The following is a 19,565-nucleotide window of genomic DNA, read 5'->3' as shown; positions in this document are numbered from 1 at the left end:
TGCTTTTATTCCATGAAACATACTTTTATTCCATGAAACATGCTTATAGAAACATGCTTGTATTCCCTGAAACATGCTTTTATTCCATGAAACATACTTATAGAAACATGCTTTTATTCCATGAAACATGCTTTTATTCCATGAAACATTCATTTATTCCCTGAAACATACTTTCATTCCCTGAAACATACTTTTATTCCCTGAAACATGTTTTTTTTCCATGACACATGCTTTTATTCCATGAAACATGCTTTTATTCCCTGAAACATACTTTTATTCCCTGAAACATACTTTTATTCCCTGAAACATACTTTTATTCCATGATACATGCTTGTAGAAACATGCTTTTATTCCATGAAACATGCTTTAATTCCCTGAAACATACTTTTATTCCCTGAAACATACTTTTATTCCATGATACATGCTTGTAGAAACATGCTTTTATTCCATGAAACATGCTTTAATTCCCTGAAACATACTTTTATTCCGTGAAACATGCTTTTATTCCAATAAACATGCTTATAGAAACATGCTTTTATTCCCTGAAACATGTTTTTATTACATGAAACATGCTTTTATTCCCTGAAACATACTTTTATTCCCTAAAACATACTTTTATTCCCTGAAACATGCTTTTATTCCATGAAACATGCTTATAGAAACATGCTTTTATTCCATGAAACATACTTTTATTCCATGAAACATGCTTTTATTCCATGAAACATACTTTTATTCCATGAAACATGCTTATAGAAACATGCTTGTATTCCCTGAAACAAACTTATAGAAACATGCTTTTATTCCATGAAACATTCATTTATTCCCTGAAACATACTTTTATTCCCTGAAACATACTTTTATTCCCTGAAACATACTTTTATTCCATGAAACATACTTTTATTCCATGACACATGCTTTTATTCCCTGAAACATGCTTTTATTCCATGAACATGCTTTTATTCCATGAAACATGCTTTTATTCCATGAAACATGCTTTTATTCCATGAAACATGCTTTTATTCCCTGAAACATACTTTTATTCCATGAAACATGCTTTTATTCCATGAAACATGCTTTTATTCCCTGAAACATACTTTTATTCCCTGAAACATGCTTTTATTCCATGAAACATACTTTCATTCCCTGAAACATGCTTTTATTCCATGAAACATGCTTTTATTCCATGAAACATGCTTATAGAAACATGCTTGTATTCCCTGAAACATGCTTTTATTCCATGAAACATACTTATAGAAACATGCTTTTATTCCATGAAACATGCTTTTATTCCCATGAAACATGCTTTTATTCCCTGAAACATACTTTTATTCCCTGAAACATACTTTTATTCCATGATACATGCTTATATAAACATGCTTTTATTCCATGAAACATACTTTTATTCCATGAAACATGCTTATAGAAACATGCTTGTATTCCCTGAAACATGCTTTTATTCCATGAAACATACTTATAGAAACATGCTTTTATTCCATGAAACATGTTTTTATTCCATGAAACATGCTTTTATTCCCTGAAACATGCTTTTATTCCATGAAACATATAGTTATTCCCTGAAACATACTTTTATTCCCAAAAATATTTTTTTATTCCATGACACATGCTTTTATTCCATGAAATGTGCTTTTATTCCCTGAAACATTTTTTCATTCCATGAAACATGTTTTTATTCCCTGAAACATGCTTTCATTCCATGAAACATGCTTTTATTCCCTGAAACATGCTTTTATTCCATGAAACATGCCTTTATTCCATGAAACATATATTTATTCCCTGAAACATACTTTTATTCCCAAAAATATTTTTTTTATTCCATGAAACATGCTTTTATTCCATGAAACATGCTTTTATTCCCTGAAACATGCTTTTATTCCATGAAACATACTTTTATTCCCTGAAACATGCTTTTATTCCCTGAAACATGCTTTTATTCCCTGAAACATGCTTTTATTCCATGAAACATGCATTTATTCCATGAAACATGCTTATAGAAACATGCTTTTATTCCATGAAACATGCTTTTATTCCCTGAAACATGCTTTTATTCCCTGAAACATACTTTTATTCCCTGAAACATGCTTTTATTCCCTGAAACATACTTTTATTCCCTGAAACATGCTTTTATTCCATGACACATGCTTTTATTCCATGAAACATGCTTTTATTCCATGAAACATGCTTTTATTCCCTGAAACATACTTTTATTCCATGAAACATGCTTTTATTCCATGACACATGCTTTTATTCCATGAAACATGCTTTTATTCCATGAAACATGCTTTTATTCCCTGAAACATACTTTTATTCCATGAAACATGCTTTTATTCCATGAAACATGCTTTTATTCCATGAAACATGCTTTTATTCCATGAAACATGCTTTTATTCCCTGAAACATACTTTTATTCCATGATACATGCTTGTAGAAACATGCTTTTATTCCATGAAACATGCTTTTATTCCCTGAAACATACTTTTATTCCATGATACATGCTTATAGAAACATGCTTTTATTCCATGAAACATGCTTTTATTCCCTGAAACATACTTTTATTCCCTGAAACATGTTTTTTTTCCATGACACATGCTTTTATTCCATGAAACATGCTTTTATTCCCTGAAACATGCTTTTATTCCATGATACATGCTTGTAGAAACATGCTTTTATTCCATGAAACATTCTTATATAAACATGCTTTTATTCCATGAAACATACTTTTATTCCATGAAACATGCTTATAGAAACATGCTTGTATTCCCTGAAACATGCTTTTATTCCATGAAACATACTTATAGAAACATGCTTTTATTCCATGAAACATGCTTTTATTCCATGAAACATTCATTTATTCCCTGAAACATACTTTTATTCCCTGAAACATGTTTTTTTTCCATGACACATGCTTTTATTCCATGAAACATGCTTTTATTCCCTGAAACATACTTTTATTCCATGATACATGCTTGTAGAAACATGCTTTTATTCCATGAAACATGCTTTAATTCCCTGAAACATACTTTTATTCCATGAAACATACTTTTATTCCATGTTACATGCTTGTATAAACATGCTTTTATTCCATGAAACATGTTTTTATTACATGAAACATACTTTTATTCCCTAAAACATACTTTTATTCCATGAAACATGCTTTTATTCCATGAAACATGCTTTTATTCCATGAAACATGCTTATAGAAACATGCTTTTATTCCATGAAACATACTTTTATTCCATGAAACATGCTTATAGAAACATGCTTGTATTCCCTGAAACATGCTTTTATTCCCTGAAACAAACTTATAGAAACATGCTTTTATTCCATGAAATATTCATTTATTCCCTGAAACATACTTTTATTCCCTGAAACATGTTTTTTTTCCATGACACATGCTTTTATTCCCTGAAACATACTTTTATTCCCTGAAACATACTTTTATTCCCTGAAACATACTTTTATTCCATGAAACATGCTTTTATTCCATGAAACATTCATTTATTCCCTGAAACATACTTTTATTCCCTGAAACATGTTTTTTTTCCATGACACATGCTTTTATTCCATGAAACATGCTTTTATTCCCTGAAACATACTTTTATTCCATGATACATGCTTGTAGAAACATGCTTTTATTCCATGAAACATGCTTTAATTCCCTGAAACATACTTTTATTCCGTGAAACATGCTTTTATTCCAATAAACATGCTTATAGAAACATGCTTTTATTCCATGAAACATACTTTTATTCCATGTTACATGCTTGTATAAACATGCTTTTATTCCATGAAACATGTTTTTATTACATGAAACATACTTTTATTCCCTAAAACATACTTTTATTCCATGAAACATGCTTTTATTCCATGAAACATGCTTTTATTCCATGAAACATGCTTATAGAAACATGCTTTTATTCCATGAAACATACTTTTATTCCATGAAACATGCTTTTATTCCATGAAACATACTTTTATTCCATGAAACATGCTTATAGAAACATGCTTGTATTCCCTGAAACATGCTTTTATTCCCTGAAACAAACTTATAGAAACATGCTTTTATTCCATGAAATATTCATTTATTCCCTGAAACATACTTTTATTCCCTGAAACATGTTTTTTTTCCCTGAAACATACTTTTATTCCCTGAAACATACTTTTATTCCCTGAAACATACTTTTATTCCATGACACATACTTTTATTCCCTGAAACATACTTTTATTCCCTGAAACATACTTTTATTCCATGACACATACTTTTATTCCATGATACAAGCTTGTAGAAACATGGTTTTATTCCATGAAACATGCTTTTATTCCCTGAAACATACTTTCATTCCCTGAAACATACTTTTATTCCCTGAAACATACTTTTATTCCATGACACATACTTTTATTCCATGATACAAGCTTGTAGAAACATGGTTTTATTCCATGAAACATGCTTTTATTCCCTGAAACATACTTTCATTCCCTGAAACATACTTTTATTCCCTGAAACATACTTTTATTCCATGACACATGCTTTTATTCCATGAAACATGCTTTTATTCCATGAAACATGCTTTTATTCCCTGAAACATGCTTTTATTCCATGAAACATGCTTTTATTCCATGAAACATGCTTTTATTCCATGAAACATGCTTTTATTCCATGAAACATGCTTTTATTTCCTTCGTTTACATCCTCTGGAGATGCAAGCGGCATATTTTGCAATCCTAACGTTCACCTCCCTTCGCAACAACTTCGCAAAGTAGAAAAAAAAAGAAAAAAAGAATAACAATTCTTCTTCTCGCGATAGTAGCTCGATCAAGCAGCCGCCATATTCTGAGACAGTATTTTGATTCGTATCTGCTGGAAGTGAGGAAAAAGAGAAAAGTGAAAGGCTGCTGAGGGGAGGGGGCAGAAGACGAGGAGCTGTCAATAAGGTTTTCCTGAGTCTCTGTCAAACAGCGGAGAGCTGAGGCTCACTTTACCTCCCCCTTACGCTATTTCGAGGACACAGAAGGCCCAGGGCCTCGGTGCAGTTGGCTCTTCTTCTGCCTGCTAGTTGCTGGACCCCTTACTGCTTTTTTCCCAGCTCCGCGGCCCTTCGGAGGCCCGGCGGCTGTCTCGGGTATTGAAGTCGGCCCGGGGAGCGGCAGCGGCAGTGGGGACTGGAAGGCAAGTTACATTTAATTAACACTTTGGCCAATTAGCAACAACCAGAAGAATATCGTTTTAATGGCTTTACCGTGGGGAGAAAACACTTTTCAATGTCTTCCGCGGTAAGTGCTTGTGTGTACGGCCCCAGTCTGTTTAAAGGAAAATGGAGAGAAAAAGTTTTCAGATGTGGAAAAAGTTTTTGTCTACAGCAATCGGCTAGCTAAGTCAGCTAGCTGGAGTGTTTCGAAGCCGATCCCAGCTACACGGAGTTAGCAAATCCCCATAAAGCTTGAAAGTAAATTGCTATCGTCTCCCCTGTGTCCTCTTTAAGGTTCAGAACTAAATGTGGAGATTGTGGGCCGCTTTGTGGAAGTATTCCGCTGCATGGCGCTACATGTTTTGTAGCCCGTGTTAGCCCATGCTACTTTTTCCATTGAACCCTCCGTTGAAACGCCTCAAGATTATTCGTGGATGGAAACGTTCAATCATAAAACTGTAACTTCATATAACCTCCTACCCGGGCTGCTTTCTCTCTACCAACCCTCCAAAGGCTGCCATCACACCGCAGCTAGCCGTTTACCTTTGCCTGAAAACTCAGATTCTGTGGAACGGGGAGACTTGGAAATGAAAACGAACTGTGAAGTCTCCACAGCAGTTTCCACCCTGTAGGCTTCTAAATGTGTCGTGCCCTTCATTAATGCACACGGATCTAACACACACTGAGTGGTTTCGGTGTTGGCCGAGTTCAGAACAACCTGTTGTAACTTCAGTTGTGTGTCTGTTCCCTACTCATTTTCCACAGAATGTGTCAGATTGTTGGCAGATGATGATTGGTTCAGGAGGGGGTCTTTAGGGGTCTTGACCTTTGCAGGATGATGGCTCAGTTGTTGTTCTTGGTACAGCCAGGATGGGCATGTGTTGTTCTGAGATCATTTAACATTTCAACATGTTGACTTCTTTCAGTCATGCATTATTTATTCCTTTGTGGCCACTAAACTGTCAGGATGGGTGGTAGTACATATGATTTATATTAACAGTTGTTTGAAAGATTTGATGGAACTTGACTGAGTGTGAGGGGAAATGTGTGTTCCCAGCAGATCTTTGTTGGTTATTTTCTTGTGGTGAGTCCATCCAAAGTGAATCATCTTTTTCTTTGTTTTCTCAACCCCTTTTGATTGTGGGTAGCATTTGGACACCCTTCTGGGTGTGTTCCGACAGACTGTATTCATTTAGTCTTACTCAGGCTCGTCTTCATATTTACACTAGCCATCAGTCAAATGATGCAAAAGGTTGGTGGTGGCTGGAGAGTCTGCCAGATAGTTTGGCAGGTAATCTATGTCCAAGTCAAGTTTTCCTGCTAAACGTGAGGTTATCTCGATGTGGTTGTAAATGACGGTTAAAGCACAGACTGTTACTTCTCCCTCAGCAGAGGTGGTCTGGCAGTTGAACTGCTCTGGTTTTAAAATGGATGAGTTTATTCACAACTCCTAAATGGCTCAGAATCCCTTCTCTGTCAGTCTTAACACAGCCAGTGTTGTCGCAGCTCCACTGTGAGAGTGTATGTCATTCATTAGCAGCTTGTGCCTGTCTTGACTTGCAGTCAACACTGCACTTCCTGACCAATAAGCTGCCATGGCCAACTGTTTATAGGTGCAGACCCCTAACTGAAACCATGTGTGCCTGTAGCTGCGTGAATATGTTGCCAGGAGACCTCGCTGATTTGCCACTCAGCAGTGACTGCTCAGGGCTCGTATGAGTGTATGAAGTCGGGATTCTTCTGCAGATCATGTACTTTGTATAAATGACAAACTGCTCTTTGCTTTATTTGGATGTTCTTAGGTAAAAGCTGGTGGGCTTAATGAGCCCTGCACAGATGTAGAGTTTTTCTTGATGCCTGTTGATGGAGGTTAAGAAGTTTGCTTCTGTACAATAAACAAACAGGGCTTAAACCCGTGTTTCGGAACAAACTAAGGTTGTGGTATGTTGTTACGAGGACTGTGCCAACACTTAAAGGCTTCTTTCCTGTAAAACCTGTTTCCTGATTTATCATTCGCAGTTTGTACAAGTTATCACTGCTCAGCAAAGGGTGGGGGTGTAGTTTTTTCCCCCTTTCACAAGGGGAAAGATAATTACTGCATGCGAGTATGTCTGGATGGAGTACAAATGCTTGTTTGGACTGACAGTGAAGTATCAGTCGAACTCTGGAAAATGGTTTCTGTGTCTCTTGCTGTCGGTAGAGTCTCTCCGGCAGCAATCACAGATTTGCTGTGTTATTAGCTGGCTTCTGTGCTCATCCACTCGTCATAGATACGGAAACACAGCGTGCATTTTCTGCAGTTAGTTGAGCGTCGGCCTAGTAAGTCCTGTAATGCTAACTGTGAGTCAAGTAGGCGGAAGGGAAGGATCCATCACATGGCCAATACTGCAGACTCAGGAAGAGATCTTGGTGTTTTTAACCCTCCCCCCTTCATAGTGTGTGGCTGTCAGGAAGAGAGCCCCCTCCCCCTGTCGACTTCTCCTGACTTCTCTACTCTAAATGGAGGCTTCCATTACACATGCTCCTCATGGTCCTCCTCAGTCCAAGGGTTAAGTAACATGTAGTGAGTCTGACACTGCTGCGCCTGCCCAGGTTTACAATTCAAATGTTAGAAATCAAAGGGAGAAAAGCTCTTTACAAATCATCATGAAGAGGCAAAAATCATGTCTAAAAAACCTAAGGTCTGCTCAAATATAACACGAGCTGCATATTGGATCTACACTATCATTTCATCCATGCTTAGTTTCTTTTACAGAAGTTTGAGCAAAAAAAAAAACTCTCCGTACTAAACTGTCCGTATGCAACCAGAATGTTGATCAGGAGCTTTGTGAATTTTACAAAATAGTCACATATCAGAAAATCTCGTTTCCTGGTTGCAAAGGTCCTCGTCATGACCAACAGCCTTTGACTCGAGGTGACATTCACTTGTGGTTTTTCCCATTACCAACACGACCGGTGCCAGCCATGGCAACTGTTTTTGCCTCTTGTGTGTCTGTGTAGTCCAGACAGAGTAGTGATTTAGGTGCATGTCTTCAGGGAGCACAAGAAGGAAGAAAAGGAGTATGTTCATTTTTTTTCAACTTAGTGCTTTTTAGAGAAAAATGTGCAAAAGAAAAAAAAAAGGGAATAAAAGTCACTAATTCTATTTGACAAGTGTAATTCAGCAAGTGTTTAAGAGTTGATGCTAACCTGTGTGTTGCTTTCCACTGGCTCATCGTTGCTGTGAAACACATTAATATATAATTTTCTTTTACTGTAAAGCACTGTAATCTTGTATTTATTCATTTCTTTTATTTTTGGAACAGTGCTATGCAAATAAAGTTATTATTTAGATATGATACCAACATAAAAACAGTCATCCTCATCCACAGTCTGTACATCTTGCATGTTTTTGCATCACGTCCTGACTGAATTAGACACTCCATTGCATACCTGAAACTTTTAACTGCTTGCACTCCCTCAGTTTGCTGATCCACTGTGATGCACCTTTAATAAGGGATGTATCTCATGAGTTTTGTGTATCTGCAGCAGTTTGAAGCTACACGTGATTAGTTGGGCAGGGCAATATGAACCAATTCTTCATGTTCTACCCATTTATAACTCAGACATTTGTTTAGCACACAGGATGAAAAGCCAAGTTTTACTTGTCAAACTGACTAACTGTTAGTGTTGCAGTACTAATGCAGATAAGAAAGTGAAGATGCTTTGAGATTAGGTAATGTCTTGTAAAAATGTTAAGGTTATATAAATAAGATGTAGTGTGTTATAAAAGACAATTGTGATACAATATAATTATTATTACAGTAGAGCTGAAACATACCAGTGTTTCCCGCAGGAAATTGCTTAGTCAAGGTGGTGAGTCGTCGGCCGGGACCAGGGGTTTTGCGCTGATAGCGTTCCGGCGGGTGGCGGGGGGTGGGGTGGGGGTGGGGGTGGGGGGGCTGTTAGAGCAATAACGAAGCTGTTTAAGAGCTGTAACACTTTTTTATTTACATTATTAACTATTTACATTAACAACCAGTAGGTGTCGCAATTCAATGTTAGCAATGCATGTCTGAGCCTGGCAAAGCATTATTACTTCGGTTTAAAAAAAAAAAAAAAAAAAAGTTTTTTTTTTTTGGGAACGTTGGCAAGGCGGCAGTGCGAGTTTGCTAAGGCGGCCGCCTTGACTATAATGCGCTGCGGGAAACACTGCTTACCCATGTTAAAACACAAGTAGCCTGTGTTTCCTTTTGTTCTGGAAAATGAAACAAAGTGCTGCGGAAAGTTTCCATTTTAGGATGTTTGGCACATTAATATTTTCTCAACAGCTCTAAATAGCTTTGATAGTTGCTATTTATGACTTTTGCATATTTTAGATGTTCACAAAAATTCCCTGTAGTGCCTTTATATATTTAATACATTTGATGGGTGATGAGGTGACAGTCACACTTTAAGTTACAAAAAACAAGCAGGTCATTTTTATCAGCAATTTGCCTAATATTATATGAAAAATGTATGGGCAATAAATCTTGCTGCTTTTGCCTGATTTGTCTTGTTGTCACCATGTACATCACAGATACATTGACTATGATGGACACACCTTTTGATTTAGACTTTAAACTTTGATCATTCAATTGAATTAAATTAATTTCAGTTTCATTTATATAGCGCCAAATTACAACAAATTTCATCTCAAGGCACCTCAATGACACAGTCCAATTATAGTCCAATTTATTGTAATCATAATCCAATCAAATCCTATTAATTCAATTCCAAATTAGTCCAATTTGTACACACAGAGCCAATTTAAAAAAAACACCAAATCTTCTCTTTGATCCAATCCCAGCATCCTGACTGTGCACGAGGCGACTGTCGAGAGAAAAAAACTCCCTTTTAACAGGAAGAAACCTCCACCAGAACCAGGAAGTGCGGCCATCCGCCTCGACCAGCTGGGGGCTGAGAGGACAGGAAAGAGGGGACAACAAACACCATAACACCAGGCCAGGGACACCTGCTGAGAGAGAGAAACACAAGTTAATGACAACAATGATGTCACATGTGCATGGAGAGGAAAGGGAGCAGAGGTGCATCATGGGAGGTCCGCCAGCAGGCTAGGCCTATAGCAGCTTAACTATGGGATTTTTCAGGGTCACCTGAGCCATCCCTAACAATAAGCTTTATCAAAAAGGAAAGTTTTAAGCCTGGTCTTAAAGTGAGAAAGGGTGTTTGTGGAACCAGCTGCCAGTTTGGGTTCAGGAAGCAGAGGCATATTTGGGAATATTAAAAAGGTAAAAGAAGGCAGTCCTAGAAACCTGTTTTATATGCGAGTCAAATGATAAATTCTGGTCAAAAATAACTACAAGGTTCCTCACTGTAGTACTAGAAGCCAAGGAAATACGATCTAGAGTAACTATATAGCTAGACAATCTAAGACAAAGATAACGACTTCAGTTTTGTCTGAATTTAGAAGCAGACAGTTCTGAGTCATCCAGGTCTTTATGTCTTTAAGACATGCTTGTAGTCTGACCAACCTATTGGGTTCATCTGGTTTTATAGATAAGTACAGCTGAGTATCATCAGCATTGCAATGGAAATTTATGCCATGCTGTCTAATAATGTTACCTAATGGAAGCATGTATAAAGTGAAAAGAATCGGTCCAAGCACAGAACCCTGAGGAACTCCATGACTTACTCTGGTGTGTGAGGAAGATTCTTCATTTACAAGAACAAACTGAAATCTATCAGATAAATATGACTTAAACCAGCCTAATGCAGTTCCTTTAATCCCAATAACATGTTCAAGTCTCTGTAATAAGATACTGTGATCGACCGTATCAAATGCAGCACTGAGATCCAACAGGACAAGCACAGACACAAGTCCGCTATCAGAGGCTAAGAGGAGATCATTGGTAACTTTCAGCAGTGCAGTTTCTGTGCTATGATGCACTCTGAATCCTGACTGAAACTCTTCAAACAGATTATTTCTGTGTAAGTGATCACAAAGCTGAGCTGCAACTATTTTTTCAAGAACTTTAGACATAAAAGGGAGATTGGATATAGGTCTATAATGAGCTAACACTTCTGAGTCAAGAGTAGGTTTTTTAAGTAAAGGTTTAATTATGTATGTATTATGTTATTTAAGTAAGGTTAAGCATTATGGGATGAATGCTTTTAAAGTTGTTTGTTTCTCTTGACTTTTGAACTTCAGGCCCACCTTTGCTCTATATTATCAGAAAAGTTCAGTGGAAATACATTTCTGTTAATAGATATTAGAGTTGGGTCCAATTTGATATCTGTATCAGGCCCCTGTGCTCACATCATTCACTAATTGGATATCGGACCGATGTCACTGATCTGTGTCACAATCCCGTAATGCATAGATGTATTTGCATATCTTAGTTTAGAGAGGGTGTATAGGTGGAGGTTGAACTCCCCACTGTGAACCTGCTGCTTGACCGAGACGGCCTGCTGCAGAGTCAGCAATCCACAAGCTAAAGCTGTACTCCATTTGGAGACATTTTATGCGTGTGTGGCAAACTTCCCAAGGGGTGGAATGATCTTACAAGATGTTAAGACGGTTTAAAAGTTGTCAAATCCTGTGACGTGCTGCTCGGTTATTATCTTTTGTCATCTTTTAAGCCGCATTCACATTCGCTTTGGAGTCCTGAAGTGTTCTAGAGATGTTCCAGAGCAGTGGCATGTGGGAACAGAAATGTTCCCAACACTTTCACTCGTCTCTAGCACATGAGCTGGTGATGCAGTGTATGAGACTGAGCGTAGGTGTGCTGGTGAAAGCAGACCAAATTGTTGCACATTCTCCTGAACATCTCCGGGGCTCATGCATTTTGGATGGATAAACACTCATTTGGAAGTGCTTATTGGTCCCATGCTAATAGAACACCTTACTGTCATCTCCAGTGAAGATCTTCACCGTTGCTTGACTGTTGACATCTGCTCAAGGCTTGAAGATAGAGTGCTGGCATTAAAAGAATTTGGTTCTATAGTTGTTGGGATTTAGTGAACAATCACTTCAAACTGCTCATTTAGAGTGAATGCAAAAACATACTTGTGTAACTAATGCTCTCATTGTCTTTGTATGATACAGGGCACACACTCTGGCTTCAAATCACTGCATGTACACACTCAACTGGGCTCCAAAGGGCCTTTGTGCCCAGTGCATGCTCTAAAGTCCCATCTTTTAGTAAAAACGGTAAAATGTAAGTATTAATTCAGCTGTGTTTATAATAATGCGACTCATTCACATATTTCTGTTATCAGAAACTGGGACTGAAAATCAGCCCATCAAGACCGTGTCAGCTGGTGGTCACTTAAAGCATTTCCAGACTGTTGCTCTGCTCAAAAAACTCTGATTTTATAATGGCATCTGTGACATGTCCAGGGTTACACCTTCTGTTGTTAACAAGCTCTGTAATCCTCCTTTACGTTCCCTTTCTGTCTGAAAGCTGGGTAGAGGCGTTAGAGCTGTTCCTGCAGCCATGTCTCGTTGAAACAAATGATGCTGTTTTCCCAATACTCCAGCTGCATCCTTGTTCAGGCTTCAAGATTGCCCATTTTATTGTCTAGCCATCTCATTGTGATCTAGGAAAGAAATGGTTTAAACTTCCTTTTCCTTGCTCTTTTTGTTCTTGTTCGGCACCCGAGATGTCTCGTCTTCAGCTGATCTGTCTTATTCTGTCTTATTTGTGCTTTGGAAAGCTCAATTAGCAACTGTCCTCATGCAAACAACTTTCCCATTGTCATGGTTCTGTATCATAACAGATGTTAAAAAGAAAGGATGTGCCAGAATTACCAGCCCAAGTAATTCCAGCCACACAGTATACAAACCAGCAAAGAAAAATGTGCTTTCACTGAGAAAAAAATCAGATCCAAAAGATGTCTAGAACTACTGCAGTAGGCTGCCTTTCAAGAGTTTGCACCTCCATTTTTAAAATGTCTACATGTAGCATGATCTCCCGCAGAAAAAATCTGTGCAGCAGAAAGTGCTGCTCCAGTGAAATGGCACACACAAACCTGAACTGATTGCACACAGACTGTAGGTTATGGCTGTATATAGTGTTTTTTCTATCATGCTTTCACTGCCACTGACTATGCAGGAAACACGGAGAGAGGTGTCAGGAAAAAAAGCACGCTGAGTTGGTAGCAAGGACAAGAAGCTGTGAGTGAAACTACTGAGAACTATAGCTGTTGAGGGAAAGTGGGGTTTCGATCAATAAAAAGGTTATCCAGTCCATGACTAATCTATATTGGTCTAAACAGGGATGTCTCTATGCAGGCATTATTTGATGAACTATGTACAGGTAAAACAAGAAAGTTGATATGCTCCTCAGCTGTATCATGGCTTTATAACTGCTGATTGTTTTGACCTGCATTAACAGAAAAAATAAACCTACAAGTGCTAAGATGGATGACAGAGAGTTGGGGAACTTTTTAAATGATTGCTGCTTATGGTTATGTTTGGGCATTTAGCAGACGCTTTTATAAAAAATATCTAACATTCCAGCTAATTGTTTAGTGTTTCTGTCTTAAACAGAACGAGTCACTTTTCAGTAAATGGAACTGATGTTTTATGAGCAGGCACATTGTGAGTTTGCTTTCCTGTAGCATGTTTTCTGAAGAACGGATATTGGCAGCGGTTGTCTTATCACTCCTCTGCTTATCCTGTTGGCAGGCCCTGGCCCCTCAGCCCTAATAGAAAGCTTTTCTTCTTCTGTGCTGTTCACAGGTACCATACAGGGACTGCTCTGTCCCACATCGTTTGTCCCATTCCATCTTTCAGCTTTTCATTGGGAGAGGCCTTTAATCTAGCTGTCCAGTTGAGCACATGCTGGATATAACCACCTGAGCTGGTTTTGGTGATAAAATCCTTAATTGCTGTGATACTTGAATGGAAGTATTTTCCCTTCACAGAGGGAGCCATTAACTTTGTTTTAGTAAGCAGTGATCCAACATCTTCTAAAGGTGAGGGCTTTTGGAGCTTCTTACTTTATGATGGTGTCAATGATCTTTCCTGGTAACCTGTGAGAACTTTTCTTCATAGTATAACCTTAAAGGTAGGGTAGGAGATCCTGGATTTTGAGTCCAGCGAAGCTGCATTTTGAAAATACACAGGTAAAAAGTCCCAACCCTTTTCTTCACTTTCCCCCCGAAGGCACGCCTCTAGAGTACATGAACGAGCACGAAGGTGCACGAGCGCTGTTCTGACAGCAAGCATCGATCGTTGCCGTATTTAGTATTTAGTATATGCTAACTACACGTTTAATAATGCTAGGTGCTAGCCAAGCTGGCTCTAGTTTAGCTTCCTGCCAAGCTTCTGGACGCGTAATTCGTTCACGGAGCAGGGTACGCGCACGGGGGGGGGGGGGGGGGAGCAGGTTGCAGTTTGATAGACGGCATCAGAATCCAATCATCATTAACGGTCCGTTCAGTATGATTGGATACTGTTTTTCCTAGATTGTACGTTCTAGAGGCCACTAAAACTTTTCATATTTGTGTCAAAACTTTTAATTAATTGGTTGCAATGAGGGGGTGTGAAGAGTATTTCAAGCAATATGTAAAAAAATGCTCCAGAAAAAGAACCCCTACCCCACCTTTAAGTAGAAAGTATTGCGCAGCAAAGCAACCCTCTGCACGGAGCCACACACACATGCACGCCTCCCGAGCTATTGGCCTGTCTCCACTCGTAGTTAGATATGTCATAACAGGTCCACGTTACTGTGGTGTTACTTGGGCTGCATGTTGTGTGCAGAATAGAAGGCATTTAAATTTTCAATGTTTCTTTAAGGAAAAAAATCCAATTGATGTGTTTTTAAAGGGGAAATGCCAAAGTAAAGTCTTTAAAAGATGCTCCAGAGTACATCAGAGGCCACATAAATAAATCTGCAAATCCTTTAAAAGTTTGCTATTTCTGGCTAAACTGTGTGTTAATCCCCAAAACATTTATCAGTGTGATGTTAAGAGAGAATAGATATTACTGTGTTGAGTTTTTAGGGTTGACACATCAGTCACTTCACTGAGCTGCACATGTGTTGTCGACTGTCGAACAGACAGATATTCACTCGGCTTTTCTTCTTCTTGTAATTACCTCTGACTCCTTTGGAGTGAATGGTAGCTCCTTGTTCACCACCTGGTTGGATACATTGAATTTCATTGACATATCTCTGGTTTCTTCTTCCATCTGTGGCAGCTGTCTGTGTAAATGTTTGGGCACAGTGAAGAAGCTGTGCTGGAAGTGTGCAGCATTCCTTTATTTCATAGTTTTACCTTTTAAACTGCAGAACTGTTTCATGTCTGAACGAGATCTAGCCCTGCTGATGCCACATCTTCTACTCATTCGTTCTCATTTGTTTTGAGAAATAAATCATGTTTCAAAGTGTTGAGCGAAGCGAGACTGACACAAAGACAGGTTGTTCCAAATTTCTTTGTTTCTGAAGTTCAGCACAAAAATGAAACCTAGACAGATGACCCAATTTCTCTACCATCCTCACAATGGGTGGCAGATCCATCCATCAGTTCTAATCATAACTTCTGGCCACAAATATGTTTGAACACCTTGAGAATGATTAAAAATCCATAATGTGCAGCTCATCCAGTGAAAAATTCTTCACAGAACACATTATACAGGACAAAGGATGTTCAGGGTGGGTCTTACACCCAAACACATTGCACAGAAAACACACCTGAGGATTATGCACACGCTTTGTGGTTTTGTGCGCTTGTCCAGGCTGAGGTTTCATGGCTTGAGTGTCCAACGTAAGTAGTCCTGAAACTTTGGTTCACTGATGAGTTGATGTGCGTCTCAAAGTCAACAATTTTTTTTTCTAAAGTGCCGTAAACAGTGTCAAATAGGCATGGGCCGGTTAGCGGTTATACCACGGTATTAAAAAGTCAAGGTCTCAAAACCACTCAAATTTTCTGTCATACCGTCCCTGCGGTATGAGCGTTTTCTAAAAAAAAAATATTTTTTCTCGTCAGAGAGAAAGCGGAGGTTGCTCACGCCGTGTGCAGCTGCAGCGTAGTACGTCCCCCCCCCCCCTGTTCTGAGTAACAAGCAGGCCGCTCTGCAGGCTGTATGATGGCTGAAGGAGGCGAGCCCCCCAAACTTTTCCCCCAGAACTCCCAGAATCCGTCCACTCCCAGATCTCGTTAATGGAGATTGGCAGAACTTTGGGGAATTTGCTGTTGTTTCAATCACTGGAAGTGGCTTTGAGTATTATGAAAAGCGCTATATAAAACCGATCTATATTATTATTGCATCCTGAAAGTAATAAGATAATTCCCAAAGCAGAAAAGGCGGTTCCTTTTCCTGTGTACCGCTCCGTTTGAAAAGAGCGGGTAATCTTCTGTCCCGTATTCTGAAGCAAACCTTTCAGCTCCGGTGTTGATCTCCCTTTATTTATTACCTCCTGTTCTGACTGAAAGTCCAATTTAGAATTGTTTGAGCTTGGATATAAAATCCTCCATTCTGAATTTTTTTTTTAAATCACTGCACTTAACTCACTAATTGTAACCATGGACTCTAAGATTGTTACGAGCTGGCTGTCACTTACTCTGCAGCTGCGGAGTAGCGTAAGGATTTCTGGGCTCACGAGTGCCCCCTACCTTGAGGCAAGAGAACTGCCTGCCTCACCTGGTGCATCTTCTCTGTCGTTGTAAGATGGCTGAGCACAGAAAACAGGTTGCACACTTACATTATATACATCAGCTAAACTGTGGAAAGTCAGGGGGGCATATATTAAAGTGTTTGACACATTTTATTGGCGACATGCAGAGACAGTAACACGCTCTCATTGCATGGCAGAGCACAGTTTGTGAGGGATTGCACAATCCAAGGCGAGGCTCTGCTTGCTGCTGCCTCACTGTGCGTCTCTTCCCCATATCAAACACTTGAGTGCAGCACTCTTTCAAAAACACAAATGAGAATGAAATCCAGTACAAACTTCACCAGGTGAAGCCTTAAAGCAGGGGTCTTCAACGTTTTTCAGGCCAGGGACCCCCAAACTGATGGAGAGTTGGAGCAGGGACCCCCCACTATTTATATGGCATACAATTGTGTTTTATATTTAACAGGGCCTAGTGCCGTGTATAAACATAGCTACTCTGTTATTGTACATTCAATACTAAGCTATTCAAATAATCCACAGATTTTAACTTTAAACATGCATGTAGATGGGACAATGAATCCTCAAACCATCTGTGCATGGCACACGTTTGCACACAATTTGTGAGAAAAAACAGTTTGGGAAAAAAAAAAGTTAAAAATCGTCTAATCAACCAAAGATTTCGCGACCCCCCCCCTGCAGTACCTCCGCGGACCCCCTGTTGAAGACCTCTGCCTTAAAGGAAAGACCTACCCTTTAGCAATGGCACAATTTTTCATCTGTTTCTCAAGTAGGCTTTTGGTTCAAATTCCTGGGATTGTTATTGAGAGAAACAGCTTCTTCTTACCATGGCAACTTCTGAGCATGCAGTGGAGGAGAAGAACGAGCTGAAGCACTGAGCAACTATGAGTTTGAACTGGAGTTGGACCCTGAACAAAAAGGAGCTCCTTGACAGGTTCTACCATGTAGGCTTTATCAGGCTTTTGAGGAAAGTGTGGAGCTCTGATGCCAGCAAACACGGACTGACCAAGGTTTATAGGTCACTTATGGCGCTTTTCCACTAGCTCGCTTCAGCTCGGCGCGCTATTGCGTGTTTCCACTAGCACGCAGTACCTGCAACCGGGTAGATTTTCCGTATCACCTCAGCCCTGGTTCCAAGCGGGCCGAAGCGTTACTAAAACGTGACGTCAGCCGACTGCCTTCCACTGATTGGCCGATGAGTGTCGTCACTTTTCAATCCTGTTTTGTCTGGCGGCCAGGAGTCTTCTCTGGCTCTCTTCTCTTGCCTTTTGTGCGACAAAAAGCCACAGGGTGAGCAGCAGCCACAGGGTGGGCGAGCAGCAGCCACAGGGTGGGCGAGCAGCAGCCACAGGGCGAGCAGCAGCCACAGGGTGAGCAGCAGCCACATGGCGAGCAGCAGCCACAGGGCGAGCAGCATCACGAGCGCCTCCATGTCCTCCATAGCCGCTTTCGGACTGTAGGAACCTTTGGCAGTTCTAATAACCTTTTAATCCGCGGGGCCGTTTTCTCCCGTGTTCGGACATACAGGAACTCGGGGCTTTCTCCCTTAGTTCCTATAACTATTTAGCTCCTTCTCCGAGGTCGGGTCTTTTCATAGTTCTTATAGAACGAATCTAACGGAGGTGTGTGGTGATCGGTAGCTACGCCCCATGTCATGCTATCACGGCTGAAATGTTTCCTCATAGACACAGACACAACCGGCGGGTGTTTAATAAGTTAAACTTACACTGGTCTCATTTGTCTGCAGCGCTCTGCTCTCCTTTCTTCCTTCATGAAATGAAAAAGTATCGTCTCCTGACTCTCTCTGTGAGCTTTTCCAGCCTCGATGTTAGACGCCTGATGTGATTGTCCATGATTAATATCACCATGATGCAGACCATAAACACGGTGGCCTCCCCGCTCTCCATATTAGCTTCTTGGTAGGGCTGGGCGATATATCGATATTTAAGATGTATCGATAGATTTTTAAATAAGAAATGGAATTAGACCATATCGCATATATCGATATATTTCAAATTTGCGCTGTAATACTTGCTTCAGGCAAGCCGTTGATCAGAGCTCTCTGCACTGCTTCCCTCGCTCCGGCTCCGCCCCTCCTCTCTCATGCACAGAGGGGGGAGGGGGAGGAACACTCCGGCACTCTTAAACAAACATGGAGAAGGCAACAACACCTGCGGAGCATACGGAGGAGAGCCCCTTGGTTGGTAAAAGAAAAAGCAGTGGCTCAATCATTTGGAGATGGTTCAGATACAAATTGTCAGACGAGCAACAAAACCAAGCTATATGTAGGGAGTGCCATAAGCACATTGCAGCCAGTGGTGGAAGCACTACGAATCTTTTTTATCACTTAAAAACATGGCACAAAGCGCAATATGAAGAGTGTGTGAAACTGCGCGCTGCAGCAGCCACAGGCACAAGCCGTCCCCAACCTGACAAAGCTCACTGCAAGCTTCATTTTCCCGCTGTGTGCCGTATGAGAAGAAAAGCGACAAGTGTCCTTTCACATTGCCAAAGACATGGTCCCTGTTGCAACAGTGGAACAGGTCGGGTTCAAAGAGCTAATTAAAAAGCTGGACCCGAGATACGAGCTTCCCAGTCGGAACTATTTTGCACGAGAAGCACTGCCGCAAATGTATAGTGAAGTCAGGCAGAACGTTGCGGACCGGCTCGCTAACGTCACCCATTTTGCGTTGACCAGCGATATGTGGTCAAGCAGAACCTGTGCAAACCTTATATGAGC

General features: G+C 40.0%; 1 protein-coding gene across 3 annotated transcripts in view; it reads left to right on the top strand.

Annotated features, from left to right (window-relative positions):
* Window positions 1–4,777: 4,777 nt before the first annotated feature.
* tab2 (TGF-beta activated kinase 1 (MAP3K7) binding protein 2) overlaps window positions 4,778–19,565 on the top strand; it is a 57,766-nt gene continuing 42,978 nt past the window's right edge. For 2 of the 3 annotated variants that reach the window (XM_075458523.1, XM_075458522.1), the window contains exon 1: window positions 4,778–5,185. The gene's annotated coding sequence lies outside the window, so the exon portion shown is untranslated. The remainder of the gene's footprint in view (window positions 5,186–19,565) is intronic. The other variant, XM_075458520.1, reaches the window with a different exon arrangement.

Source organism: Odontesthes bonariensis, chromosome 24, assembly GCF_027942865.1.
Source record: "Odontesthes bonariensis isolate fOdoBon6 chromosome 24, fOdoBon6.hap1, whole genome shotgun sequence".
NCBI lineage: Eukaryota > Metazoa > Chordata > Actinopteri > Atheriniformes > Atherinopsidae > Odontesthes > Odontesthes bonariensis.
The sequence above is the reverse complement of the archived record's forward strand: the minus strand, read 5'-3'. Positions and strand labels throughout refer to the sequence as shown.